Here is a 13,916-nt window from a genome sequence, read left to right on the forward strand (position 1 = left end):
AGAGGTTTTCAGGAACAAGCTAAATAAAGACCTGTCAAGAACGGTGCAAATGAAACAGACCCTGCCTCAACCAAGGGATTTGGGATAGAAACTAAACATTTTGACAGTCCTTGTCTCCTTCCCTCCAAAAAATATATTGCTTTGTTGTGTTTTACATCAATTTCTAAGAAAATCAAAGCTCTTACGTGCAAGATCCTCAGTCTTAAGAACAGCCACCTCACCTGAATTACAATGTGGCTTTGCCCCTGCTATGGCTGTCCAAAGCAGAAAAAACACTGAATCACACAGTTTCACCAATGACTTACCCTGCAGCCCCCTTTTCTGACATACTCTGCATTGAAGGGACTCAGTGAGGGAGTACCAAGGGCTGGGAGGCCTGGCAAGAAGGCAATCACCACTTTGTAGGAATAGAAACCTTGCCTCTCCTCCAGGGATGGGAGAGATGGAGAGACAGAAACACATTACATGCTGAAGGATCCTGAGCAGAGAAGATGCAGTAGACGAGCTGAGTGGAGGCACTGGAACAGGGTCCTGATGAAAGGACTCTTATCAGATCAAGACAAACACCCCACAAAGCTTCAAGAAAGTTGCTGTTACAGCCAACACCATACTGAGGGCTGCAAAACTGCTGGTGCTAAATGCACTAGCATAAGTAGTGCAGTAGTAGTAGTAGTACCAATGCACTAGCAGTCATCTCTGCTGACTACATGGGAAGAAGACATGTTAAAGTCATTGCTGGAAGATAAGCCAACTTTATGTTGGCTCTGCGTGTCTTCTCAGACCAGTCACTCCCATTCATCTCAGAGAAATTAAAAATAAATACGTGCATTTCTGTGCTTAACCCTCATTACCTAAGGGCAGGGAAGCTCACAATTTTTCTCTACCACAGAGATAAACTGAGAGCGAAAATTACAGCTCACATCCTCTTTGCATTCTTTGAGAAAAATGGCCTCCACTGATGCACCATGCCAGAGAATAAATTAATGATATGATGTGTCTCCAAAAAAACTTAGGAAGTGGGGAGGAGGGGAGGAGTGAGATGTAAAGTTTATTAACTCTCGGAAGGTGGTTATTCCTGTCTTGTATCTCACCATTGCAGATGCATCAGCAAACCCACTGTGGCATGGGAGAGAGCATAGAGCATCTCCTGATGAAGACCTTAACTAGTGATGACTTTTCTCCATAGGTTGATAGCCACGTTTGTTAGGATGTTTCAGGTCATATTTCGAAGTTTGCCTTTCCAGATTTGCCATGAAAAAAAAGGTAGAGAGCTAAACCCTTTAAAGTAATGTGGGTGTTTGAGTACTGGGTTCACACAATGCTGAAATGTGTGTCTGACAGTGCATAGATGGGAGTCTGGATCTGAAATAAAGTTGCTTTTGAAATTTGCCACAGACCAATCCAGCTCTGAGGGAGCACTGATTTGCTGTGACTCACAAGCAGCCAAAAAGAAGTAAAGGCATAAAAGGAAGAGAGGAAATGTCCAAGCATGCACAGATACCACTGTTCATATTAGCTGGTTTTCAAAATGTCAACAGCTTGCTTCCACTGATGACAGAGCAGCACATTACTCCACTGAAATCGGTCCAGATTTTTTTCAGAGAAGGAGCAATTGTTAAAAGAGCACTCACTGCTACTCTGTGCTCCAGATATAACCAGTCCTTAGACCAATTGGCAGCATATGGTGTATTTCCTCAAATGACAGCTTTTGTTTGTCACAAGAGAAGAACAAAATAGTACATTTATTAAACAAAGCATAATTAATCAACTCTTTCCCTCCTAAAAAGACACTGCAGAAGAGGATATTTTTTATGACTCAGATAAATGTTTCTGTACTGTTTACAATACTTTTGTATAGAGGAATCCATGCTGGTGGAACAAAGCACATGGAATCACACTTGCTGCCCACATCTTAAAATCAAGATGTTAAAGCTAACCATCCCACCTAAAATACCTATAGGCAAAGAGCTAATCAGCTACTCCTACACTAGGGCTACATGGATCATTATTATTGCTTGCATTTTGTTAATGGAAAAGCTCTCCATCTGTACAAACCAAAAAGAAAAAAAAAAGTACCTGAATAATAACTGTATTAAATCTTTCAAAGTACAACTTTTTAATAAGGGATCTATCACATAGTTGAACTTCTTTGAGGTGACAGTGACATGACTTATAGAGCCAGGGCTCTGTGATCAAAAGGATTACACACATTAGCATCCTACTAATCACAGCAGGACAGGACAGCCCATCAGGCCAGGACTCACGGAGGAAAGATCCATAAACAAACACTTTCTCCCGCTCACAAACGGCCAGGAGCAGAGGCATGTCAAGGTTGGTGTGGTCTTCTCTTTCACAGAGATAAGGATTGTGTCTGCTGGAGTAAATAAATTCTCAGCATAGTCTTACACATCTGTTTGTTTACTCATTTTCAGACATTACCATCCTCTCCTGTGTTGTTATCCTTTTAACATTACCCTTGTATGTATAATCAAATGCCCTCTCTTCTGGATTGACCCTCTGCTTCTTCCTGTATTATAGATGCCTTTGATCTTTCTTTCTTGAATCAGTGTGTCCTGCCTTGTAGTCTCAGCAGGATTTCCCCCCGACCCCTTGCTCTACCAGAAAATAAATGCCAAAGTAGCATTTGTATGCATTAGTGTAGAAAAAAATAAGACAGACACTTGAGAAGGCTGCACGCAAGCGCTGCTGTGCTGCTGAGGCACTGTGTGTGCTGGGCAGGGCTGCTGCTGCAAGGTAAACCTGGGCTGGGGAAAGCTGGCCCAGCTCCTGAGCACCAGTGAGACCCTGGATCAACAAGGTGGAAAGCCATCATCAGGATGGGGGAAGAGGGACCATCCTACAATTTCAGGAATGGCTGCTAATTTTTCCCCTTTCGTGACACTGGTGACTTGAAGGGTACTCTTGGCACTTCCAGAAAGTAGAACTCAGCTTTTAACATTTTCTTTTTTTTTTTTTTACTAGCTCAGATTTTAAAACCCCTTCCCTTGCCCTACCATTTGAGATGGTCCAAGTTGGTTGACAAATTCTATTAATATCCTGTAATACACCAGGGCAACAAAGAAGCTGCTGCTGCTTTTTATTCTGTTCAGGCACTTCCAAAACCAGAAGAACTGACACTTATCTCTAGTTAGATGCAAAAAGATGCCATTGGTTCACATAGAAACCTTAACAATTGCATCAAGACTGCTGAAAGGCTGACCAACCCCTTCCCTCATCACTGGAACTGGTGAGTAAGCTTCCCCAGCAAGCCCAAGTCCACTGGCTCTTAAAACAAAGCATAATAAAAAGGATGCAGAAGGTGAGATAACCCTTTCCACTCATGAAGTGGAAAACAACATCTGTTAAAAAACAAATAAACTGGTGTAATGGCTTCAGCAAGAGACCCAGAGGATTTCAGAGATGCAGATCATGGCTTGGTCAACACATTGTGAACAGCAAATTACAGGAGAACAATCGTTTCATACCAAGCTCTCCCACCCCTGAACTCCCTCAAGGTTAATTAGGATGGCCTCCAGCCAAATTAATTAGAAGAGAAGATTTGGGCAGGACTTTGCTGTGCACTCGTAACTAGTTCCAAGGTGACTGAGAAGTTCAGAATGCCTCACCTTCCAAATAAAGCCTGCTTGGCAAAAACCAAACTCACATGGACCATGTCATGCCTCTGGAAATCAGGAGAAACACTTAAAAGCAATCTTTCCCTAACTAACGCCTAGGGTAGAAGAATTTTCTGCATCCTTCCCACAGAACAATATGCCCTTGTTTATTTTTTGTGTGCTTTTTAGGTTGTAAGAGTCCAGTGAAATTACGCATCTAAGGAACAATATAGTACTGTAATATGCCACTTAATACACACAGCCCAGCAGACTCCAAAAGATCCATCTTTTACAAGAACTGGCACATGCATGTTGCAGTACAGAGAAGCCCTTAACATCATCCTAGGAAAGGAGGATGCAGAAGTGGGCCCAGACTTTGAAATAACAGATTAAGCTGGTAGTTTAGTTGGTATTACGAGATGCCCTCTTGGCACTCCTTAGGAAAGCATCCTGCCTTGAGGAGGATGGCCCTGCTCAGCTTATCTGCCCTGAGGCAGCAACCTTCCTCAGGACTCCTACTGCCCTCAGCATCCTTGGCAAAGGGAATAGCTGGCAGGACCACACTTTTTTTCCTCCAAGTGGTTCCAAGGTGAGAGGTAGAACTGCAAGAGGGTAGTAAGGTAGGGCTAGAGTGCTGTCACAAATAGAGGTTGTCACAGTGGCTGTATCTCTGAACTGCAGAGCCCTTCTGATATTAGTCCTTAATCTGATATTCTTTAGTTTGAAGCTGGAAGGTTGCTATTTTCCATGTGTCTGTTACCCACAAACAGCAACAGCATTTCTGGGCAGAATCAGAACTTTTAAAGTAACAAAGAAGTGAAGCTGAATACTTTTCCGCAGGACACAATTCTCATTGTCATTAGCCAAGATTTAATGTCCTAACTATGCAGATCAGAGTGACTACTCAGAACAGTTACATCGTATTTTCACTTAAAGACATGGTCTGGAGTAGCTTAACATGTAGGTTCCAAGCCACAAAAAAGCCATTATTCTCAACTCTTGACAAAAAGGAAGGAAAAAAATTAACAACAAAAAAAAAACCAACAAAAACAAACCGTTAATAGATGCAGGAGTCCTTTGGCACTGATCCAAGAATGGACTAAGGCCATGATTTGTAACTCTGAGGCAATTATGAAATGACATAGCAGCGCCGATCTCCTTCTGACATAACAGCTTTTTTTTATCTCTGCAACAGCACGCGGTTTAAAACAGACACCAAAAAAGAAGTAACCTCCAAGATCAATGTGACTGCTGTGTAAACATCGGAATAAGCACCAAGAGGGGAGGCAGCTGATGTTTCAGACCCCGATGCCACATCCTGGCCGGCGACAACGGGCACGAGTGGCAGCCGGTGCCCGTGTCCCAGGCGCAGGGGACCGCAGTGACAGGCGCTAAATTAAGGTGAGAAGCTCCAGCGACGGGCACCCATCGTCTTCCCCGGGACTCCTGAAAGCGAGCTGCCCGGGGAGCCTGGGTGAGGCTGGGGGTGCGGGCAGAAAGCCCCTCGAGAGACGGGGGACACAGAGGAACCAGCAGGTGCAAAACGGCCGGAGCAGGGATAGGGAGGCGAGGGATGTGCCCCCCGCTCATCGCTGCCCTCCATGGGACAGCTCCGATCCCCCCACCCGCCCCGACTCGTCCTCCGTCCGGCTCCTCCAGCTGCCTAAAACACCCTCCACGACCAGCCGGGACTCACCTCTCCGGATGCCTTCCGCAAGACCCCTCGGGTGGCGGCTGGGACCGCCGCGCTCAGCTGCCGCGGCAGCCGGGAGGCGCCGAGCCCGGGGGCGGGGGCGGGGGGAGGCGGGACGGGACGAGGGGAGGGGGCGGTTCCGCTCCTCCTCTCCCCTCTCCCTGTCCCGCCTACCCCCGCCCCTCCCGTGGGCGACTTCTTGTCCTCCCCGGAGCAGATTTATCGTGGTTTTCCCCAGGACCGACCGTCCTTTAATCCGTCCCTGTAAACACGCTGGCTTGTGCTGTGGGGCTGTTCAGCCTGAAGAGAAGGCGGCTGCGGCGAGATCTTCCAGCTGCCTTCCAGCACCTGAAGGGGCTACAGGAAAGCTGGGGGTTGGGGGGCGGTGAAGGTCTTTTTGCAAGGGTGTGTGGCGATAGGACGTGGGGGAGAGGTTTTAGACTGAAAGGGGGTAGATTTAGATTGGACCCTAGGAGGAAATTCTTTACTGTGAGGTGGTGAGAAACTGACACAGGCTGCCTAAAGAAGTTGTGGATGCCCCCTCCCTGGGAGTGTTCAAGGTCAGGTTAGATGGGGTTTTGGGCAACCTGGTCTAGTGGGAGGTATCTCTGGCCAAGGCAGGGGCATGGGAACTTGATCTTTAAAGTCCCTTCCAACCCAAACCGTTCTGTGATTTTATGACTGGGGAGCTGATGTCCTGCACTGGCAATGAAACATTGGTGAGGCACTTTCAAGATAATAAAGACAAGCCCTGAAAAGTCTTGTTAGCTTCAAGCACCTAAGCCCACCCATCACAGGCCTGTTCTCATGGCACTTAATTGAAAAGCCAGGTTGGTGACCTGTCCAGCTGCAGTGCATACTTACAGAGGGGTAACCCTGAAATGCCTGAGCCAGGAGCCCACCTGGCAGCAGCACCTCTTTCAGAATACAACTTTTCTCTGAGAAGTTGAACACTTGGCACCTCCTGCCCACTCTTTCTGCAGCTGAGCTCTGCCCACAGCTCCGCTGAGAAGAGAGACATCAGCTTTCTCAGCACGATGAAAATATGCAGAAGGGAAGACTGGGGTACATCAGGGAGGGAGAGGGATCAGAGGACTCCTTTTCAAAGCTTGCTGTGCCTGCTGGTGACTGGCTGTGCACCCAAAGGGGTTGTACTTGCCATGGTTTTTACTGTGACATCCACAAGCATTTTTGTAGTATTTCTGGTTGCCTGTTTCCTGACCTCTCTCTTCCCTTTCCCATCATTTGTTCAGCCTCTAAAAACAGGTGAAAATCTGTTTTGGTCTAACGACACTCTCAAAAATAATGTGTTTGTGAATCATTTACTTCAGCAATTGCTTGGGCCCATCAACTGCTAGCCATGTCTTAATTGGCTTTTACCGTAGGCTATCAAAGTGCTTTACACATATTCATAAATTAAGTCCTATTTAATATGTGCTCTAGTTAATAGCAGGAAAACAAGGGCAGTGAAGTTACATGAGGAGTCCAAGGTCACAGGAGAAGTCTGCAGGATAGCCCAGAACTGGGTACAGGTTTCCTCGTGCCCTGGTTTCATAAGGTGTTGGGAGTAATTGTCATTGACCTGTTTTCCTAATATCTTCTTTTGTCTTCCAGAAGTGAGGCTCTGAGCCTGCAGCCACTGATACATGAAGCATTCAGCAAGGGCAATGCCACTGGTGGCAGGGGGACCTCCAGCAGGACCCCAGACACGCACCTTACACCCCATCCCTGCAGGATACTTGCAGGGTTCTCCATGGCCTTGCTGGTTAGGAAACGTCACTATTTTGCTATAGTAAAGCCTTGTAGCTGACAGAGTTAATAAGTAGAAAGTTTAGGTTTTGTCACAGAACAGCTTCTTTGGGTATGATGATAGCATAGGTTTCCATCAAGGAACCTATGCTGGCACAGGTTACCGTTTACTATTTAAATGTGTTGACTCTGACAGGCAAATTGGGAATTGTGGTTTTTTTAAATACCTGCCTCTAGTGTCTTGTATGAAAAAAAAATCTAGGATGATTTGCTCATCTGCATGGCAGCAGGTCTGAGCTGTTTGCTCTGCTTGGTTGTAGGAGACAGTCCTGTTTTTGTCCCTGCTTCCCAAGCCAAAAAACTTTTGCTCCTTGTTGGTTAATTACAATGCACTGAACAGAGCAGGTACTTGCTGCTGGAGCTCTTGGCTCTCCATTGGGAAAGCTGCAGCTGCGCTGGCTTTAGGGGATGGGAAGAGGGGGGCTCAGGTTGGAGCTGCCACTCCCAGCAAATAAATCTGGATCATTTACTAAACAATGTCAAGGTGGAGGGATGTCTTTTTGTCTTCGGCAGGTAACAGCCTGCAGGAAGTACAATAAAGCACAGGGGACAGCAGACCTCAGCACTGCCTCTCTGCACCTGGGGGTATTTTTTGCTACAGGTCTTCTGAGAACACTTCATGGGCTGCAAAGGGAGGAACAGCCCTTGGAAGGAGGCATTTCTGCAGACTTGTTTGGAGTCACTGAAGATTTCCCCTGAGTGAAGTGAAAGGGCCCTGAGTTGAGAACAGCTTTCCTCATAAAAAGTTGTGCTTCTAGCTCTGCTGTTACAGAGAAAAGCCTGAAAACCTGAGCTGAACACAGCTTCATGGTCAGACACCAGAAAGCAAATTGCATGATTTTTGAGGCAATCTGAAGAATTTCTCAGTCTGGATTTAAAATTAATGACCAATGGTGCCAGGCAGCCCCACGTCACGTCCGAGTGAGATTGTCCAGAGGGCTGGTGTAATGCATGAAGCCATCAGTCTGTGGTTTGAGAAGTCTGAGCATTGTGCTCCTCACCTGCAACACAATTATCAGGGACTCCCTTTGGTCCTGCTGCATCTTGCCCTCTGCTTGTTAGAGAGGAAACTCTTCAGGCAGATGTTCCTTCTGGTTTTGTTTTAGCTCTGTGCCCAGATTAATAGGGCTGTGGTCTCAGGTGACTCCTGCAATACAGACCATGAATGCCAGGAGCAAGACGAAGATGAAGCAAAGCAGAGGAGGCAAGAAAGCAATGCTGCTTTTTGGTAGTCAGACTAAATGTGCATGACTGATGGAGCACTGCTCTTCTGCAAAGCCCACAGTCTTACTGCCATCTGTGGAGACATTGCTCTCCTGTGTCTTTCTGGAGAAGGAGACCATAGTCAGAGATTCTTCAGCTTAGTGTTTCAGCCTTGAAAAGACTGGAAGCACTTAATGCAGCTGTGAGTGAAGTGTACAAATGGTTATTTGTGGAAAAGAGCACAAAAGCCTCTGCCCTGCCACTGAAAACTCCTGAGATGTGGGAAAATCAGTGTGATGGGGCAGGGTGATATGATAAGGCAACAGAGGAGAGAGTTATTGTTATTGTACCTCTGCTTCACGTAGCTTGCAGGGAGCAAGGACAAGGGCAAAGAAACCACAAATCAAAAGTCAGTGATGGCTGTGGGTAGCAGAGGCAGGTATCTGGCCAGGACCATGGATGGGTTGCATGAACCCAGCAAGCAGTAAAACTGCCCCTGTGTCACAGCAGTCTGGTTCAGATCAGTGTCCCATGGAAGATGGTTGAGCAGGTTCACGTGCCTGGTCAAGCAGGGAATGTTGAGGCTCAACTCCTCAGGAGATGAAAAGCAGCGCCTAAAGTCTGGGAGAGTGGCTGTTAGGGGCAGAAATCATGGAAAATAGAAACACACAAACAGGAGAGAGACAGGCCAGATGGGGGAAATACAGATGAATTAATGCACTGGGGAGGGAAAAGGAAAAGCACGCAGGCATGCTGCACACCAGCCAGCGCCTCAGCAGCAGCACTGCTGCATGCCATTGCTGTGTGATGAGTGAATGGGAAGTCCTGCTCTGCTCCGTGCAAGTTATTGCTGGTTTACACCTTTATAATCCTCTCTGGCCTTAAAATCTCCCTTATCAGGAGTCTTCTGTTTAAGTTTTATGTCCCATCATCAGCATTGCTGCTTGGGACCACAGCTTTCCTGATGTTCCTACCAGACTTGTTGCAGGCTTGGAACCTCATTTCTGGGGGTGACCCTCCATTAGTGTTTTTTACATTGAAATCAAGCAGATTTCTTTGTAACTTGGTATGGTTCAAAGTGACTAGCTGCATTAATTACTCCCTGAAAGACTGTAACAGTTTTTGTCTTAGCTCCTGTTGCTGGGAATGTATTTAGGAACATATGCTGAAATCACCACATACCTGAAGTTTACCATAACTAACCAGCCACAGATGTGCTATTAAATCCGTGCTTATTTACTCCTCTTGTCTGTCCTATATGGCATGTTGCAGCCATGATATATTAAACTTTCCTAGAACAGATGCTAGTCATAAACCAAAAAACTATTACCCTTTTGCAAGGAAACACATCACGTTACCCATCCCACCGGTAATCACCTGTTTATAGAATTGGCACCTCTTTTTACTTTGAAGTAGAGGAGCTTCAAATGTTTTATAGCTACATCAAGGGAAACACTAAAAATTGCCATGAAGAGGGGACTTCTTCATTTGCCAGTTTTTTTGGTGCTTCTTTAGCTGTATCTTAACCTGGTGTTTGGGGATGCAGTTCTTGAACTACTTCATCACATCCCAAAGAAGCAGATGGGATGGGTACAGGCCTGTATTGACTTGAGGGAAATAGCTCAGGATGCTGGGTGGTGACCATTCTGTGAGAATGACTTAATGCACAGCACTTGTGTACGTGCAAGGTGATGGGCCACAGGCTGCTGGGGAGGAGTCAGTGCACTAATAGAGAATATTTTCCTTTAATATAAGGACTCAGTTGTCATCTCTGGTAGATGTGCCTCAGAGTCCTAAAGTATGACAACATAAAAGTGTGTTGGAGGGAGAAAAAAATGGGGGGAAAATAGTTTAAAAATAAAAGAATATTTAACATAGAGGAAGTGTGAATGTATACTGTGTGTGTGAAGACACCTGAACATTGCGAAGACTACCGAAAAGTTTGAGGTGTGGCACACAAATTACCATTCAGAATTTACCTGTTTTACATTTGGGAAAATTAGGTAGCACTCCCAAAACTTTTGAAGTTTGCTTTGCACTTTTTGAAGTGTTAAGTATTGTTAAAATAATCCTTCCAGGTTTTCATTCGAGGACTTGGCTCTGGGTACTCAGCAAATATTAATGAGTTTCTCATCATAACACCCAGGAGAGACGGGAAGTTATCCCAGTAATTACCCCTGTCTCCCAGCCCAGGTACAGAAAAGTTAGGCCTCATTTTGCAGGAGAATTTCCTGACCAAAATATTTGTATAGTCCTTTAGCCAACAAGCTCTTGAGAAGGTTTAGGAGCTGCATCTGGTCTTCCAGCAAAGTGTTGGGACTGGAGATGGAGAGGGCCATCCCCAAAAGCAGATGAAAGGAGAATAGTTGTACAGCAGCAAAACATATTTGTGCTGGATTTGTCCTATTTTTCCTAATTTAAAATTTGGTTGTTTACTACTCTAGAGAACTCTAATCCCTGCCTTCAAAGCAATCGAGATTTGATCCTTTGCATACAGTGGTGTATAAACAGTGCAATACAGATGTTATTGCAGCTCCATGCATCTCCCTGATGGTACATATGGAGTCCCAAGCTGTGATGGCCATATTGTCATTTCTGCTAGTGACATGAGCTTCTCTTGCTGAGGAATGAAGCCTTGCTGGGAGATGATGTTGTGGGTGAGATGTGTGCAGACAGAGAGGGGGCTTTTTCCAAGCACAGGCAAGGTTTTAATTGATTTCTCTAATAAAAAAATAAAGGGCAAGAGATATGGATCTCATTAACATCACTGTGTACAGTAGTGTTGGTGGAAGGAACACTTCAAATAAGATAAAAGCAAAGCAGACTGTGCTTGGGTCTCCTGTGTTACCACAAGATGTTAGTGACCTCCAGAGAAAATGCCCACTTCACCATTACTTGTGAGTGCTCAGCAACTCCCAGCCAACACTCAGCAGCCCATCTGGTCATCCCTAATACTGATTGTAGGTGTAGCCAAGCAGTAGGATCCACCCAGTTGCTCAGCACCATCCAACTGTGACTCCAGATTTACTGTGGTGAGAGCAGATGCTGACTTGTTGGAATCAGAAGGCAGGATAAGAGCAAACTCAGGTTGTCCACAGGCATTAGCTAAAAACTCATTGCCTTTTTCATGAAACTGACTGCAAAATCACTCTTAAAAAAAAAAAAAAAAAAGCAATTTCATCTTCAAAACAACTGCAAACATATTCTTAGAAATACAGATAATTTAATGGGCAAGGCCATAGTGTGTGATGAGCAGCTCTTTATGAGCAGCTCTATATCTGAGAGGATAGAGTCTGAAATAGAAGGGCACCTCAGGGAGGAGATTCACAAGAACAGGCAGGGTGATAAAGGTATGTAAAGTGAAACAGAAACAGGAGAGGTGATTTTGGAAGGTGCCCTCCCATTCCTGAACATACTTGTATAAAAAAAAACCAAAAAACTGGAAGATTGCAAATACAGTATGAATAATAGGATTCTTATTTATTTCCGCTGATAAAGTTAGGCTGTGAAAACCACTGCTATAAGATATAACTTGAAGCCCTGAAATTTATAAGGAACAACCAAAAATACATACCAATAGCAAAAGAACCTATAATTACAGCAGTAACTATCAAGGAATAAGCTCTGGGGGGCGGGGGAGAGTTGTGCTCTTCAAAGGTTTGGTTGGACTGTAATTATTGTGAAAATACTCTGGAGCAAGTTATCCCCTTCCCCCATCCCTGGTCACTGCCAGTTTGCAAGGCAGGGAGTTCTGAGGGAGCTGTGCAGGGCCAGGCAGGGGCATGCAGTGGGATGCAGAATCTCACTGATGGCTCTAAGCTGTGGGCCAGTTGTTGTGGTAGTCCTCCTGCTTGCCTTTGGGAGGCAGGAGATAAGCAGAGCAAAACTGAGAGTTGCTCTGTCCTGAGCTAAGTGGCTCTGAGTACCACTGGTGCTGAGCGCTTGCAGCAAGCCCTGCCCAAGGGAGCACAGGTTGAGGCTGAAATGGTGCATCTGAATACAAAACACAGCAGACAATAAAAAGGCTCTTTTTTATCAGTGCCCTGTGGCCTAGTTCCTATTAGTTCCATAAGGAGTTCAGTAATAGCTATTTAAGTTAAACTCACCAGTTTCAGCTTTTATCTGTGGTAACGCCGATTTTTAAATCTTACGTTTCAAAAGGCAGCACTGTCCTTTCTGAACCACTGCTTCCCACATGTAGATCTACATGAGCTGGTTTTATGACATCAAAGGGAGAAAGTTATCTATAGTAAGTGGTTTGCAACTTTTTGTAAGAAAAGTTGAGCACAGTAGCAAGGGCAGAGCATGAAGAAAGGCTTGTCTGCATGTAGAGGGATTACTCAAAAAGTTCAACAAGAGTTTGCAAGACCCCTTCATTCCAGTGCATTCCCACAAAAAGCCTCACCCAAAAAACCTGAAATTACAGTCCTTCAGTTTTGAAGAGAAAAAAAATGTGAGGATGGCTTGTAATTTTTCAGCTAGAAAAGCTATGTTTATCTCTTAAAGAAGATGTGACTGTCATCCAGGGTTAAAGGGCCCGGAGAAAGCCTGCACAGGGACAAGCCCTCAGCAGCTCAACACCCAGCACCAGGCATCTGCCTCCACAGATCGGGGGGGACTCTCCTGCTATCTAGCTGATATATACCAGAGTGTTGTGGTTTTCCATATCCAAACACATCTTGACACTGGAGATTACACAGATCCCAGAGCTCTGGTGTGAGGCCAGGGACGTGCACCCACCCCAGAGCAGCTCTCTGCCATGGGAGCAGGCAGAGTCAATGTGGAGGGTTCTTATCAGAGAGCACTGACATGTCACAGCCATCTCAAATGGGCCAGGGGTCAAAGGAGTATGGCTCAAGTCCATTCTTCATAGAAAACTCTTTTCCAAATGCCTGACTTAAAGCTATGAAATCACACAGGGAGAGTGCTGTTATCTGTGGGGGTGGTACAGACCCACCTCTTCTTCAAGTGGAAATCCAAAAGAATAATATAGCTGTATAGCTGTGCAGAGCACCCTCATCGCACAGACTCATCCTCACCAAGCTGCTTTCCTTCCCCCTCACACCCACTGGTGGACAGGTTTAGAGGAGCCAGTGTGGGTGGGTATATAGACCCACAGTAATAAACTTACCTTGAGCATGTGTATTTCACTCTTGAATTTAACCCTTATTTGATCTTATTTTACAGCAGGGGATGCAATTCTGCAGATACTGCTGTCATGCCCATTTCTGACCTGTTCTCCACTGGAATTGCTTTTGGAGGGACTAGAGAGGAGGCATTATTTTTTTGTAAATCCTTTTGCCAAGAATCTATCTGAACTGAAACATGTTTTTCTTGATAATCTTCTAAATTACAGCAATTTGGCAAAGGCTTGCAGCAGTAATAGAATGTTATAGAAGTTCATACTGATATTACATACAATCATAGAATCATAGAATTATTTGGGTTGGAAGGGACCTCTAAAGGTCATCTGGTCCTCTCCCTTTGCAGTAAGCAGAGACATCCTCAACGAGATCAGGTTGCCCAGAGCTCATCAAGCCTCACCTTGAGTATCGCCAGGGATGAGGCCTCAACTATCTCCCTGGGCAGCCTGTTGC

At 45.4% G+C, this 13,916-nt stretch overlaps 1 protein-coding gene across 4 annotated transcripts in view; it reads right to left on the reverse strand.

The window, feature by feature from the left end:
• The window catches only part of JCAD (junctional cadherin 5 associated), a 64,385-nt gene that overhangs the window by 26,912 nt on the left and 23,557 nt on the right, over window positions 1-13,916 (reverse strand). For 2 of the 4 annotated variants that reach the window (XM_071734928.1, XM_071734926.1), the window contains exon 1: window positions 5,311-5,417. The exons of the other annotated variants lie outside the window; for them this stretch is intronic. The gene's annotated coding sequence lies outside the window, so the exon portion shown is untranslated. Of the gene's footprint in view, window positions 1-5,310; window positions 5,418-13,916 lie in introns of those variants that run through there. 4 annotated transcript variants of the gene reach the window in all.

Source organism: Heliangelus exortis, chromosome 2, assembly GCF_036169615.1.
Source record: "Heliangelus exortis chromosome 2, bHelExo1.hap1, whole genome shotgun sequence".
In the NCBI taxonomy this organism is placed as follows: Eukaryota; Metazoa; Chordata; class Aves; order Apodiformes; family Trochilidae; genus Heliangelus; species Heliangelus exortis.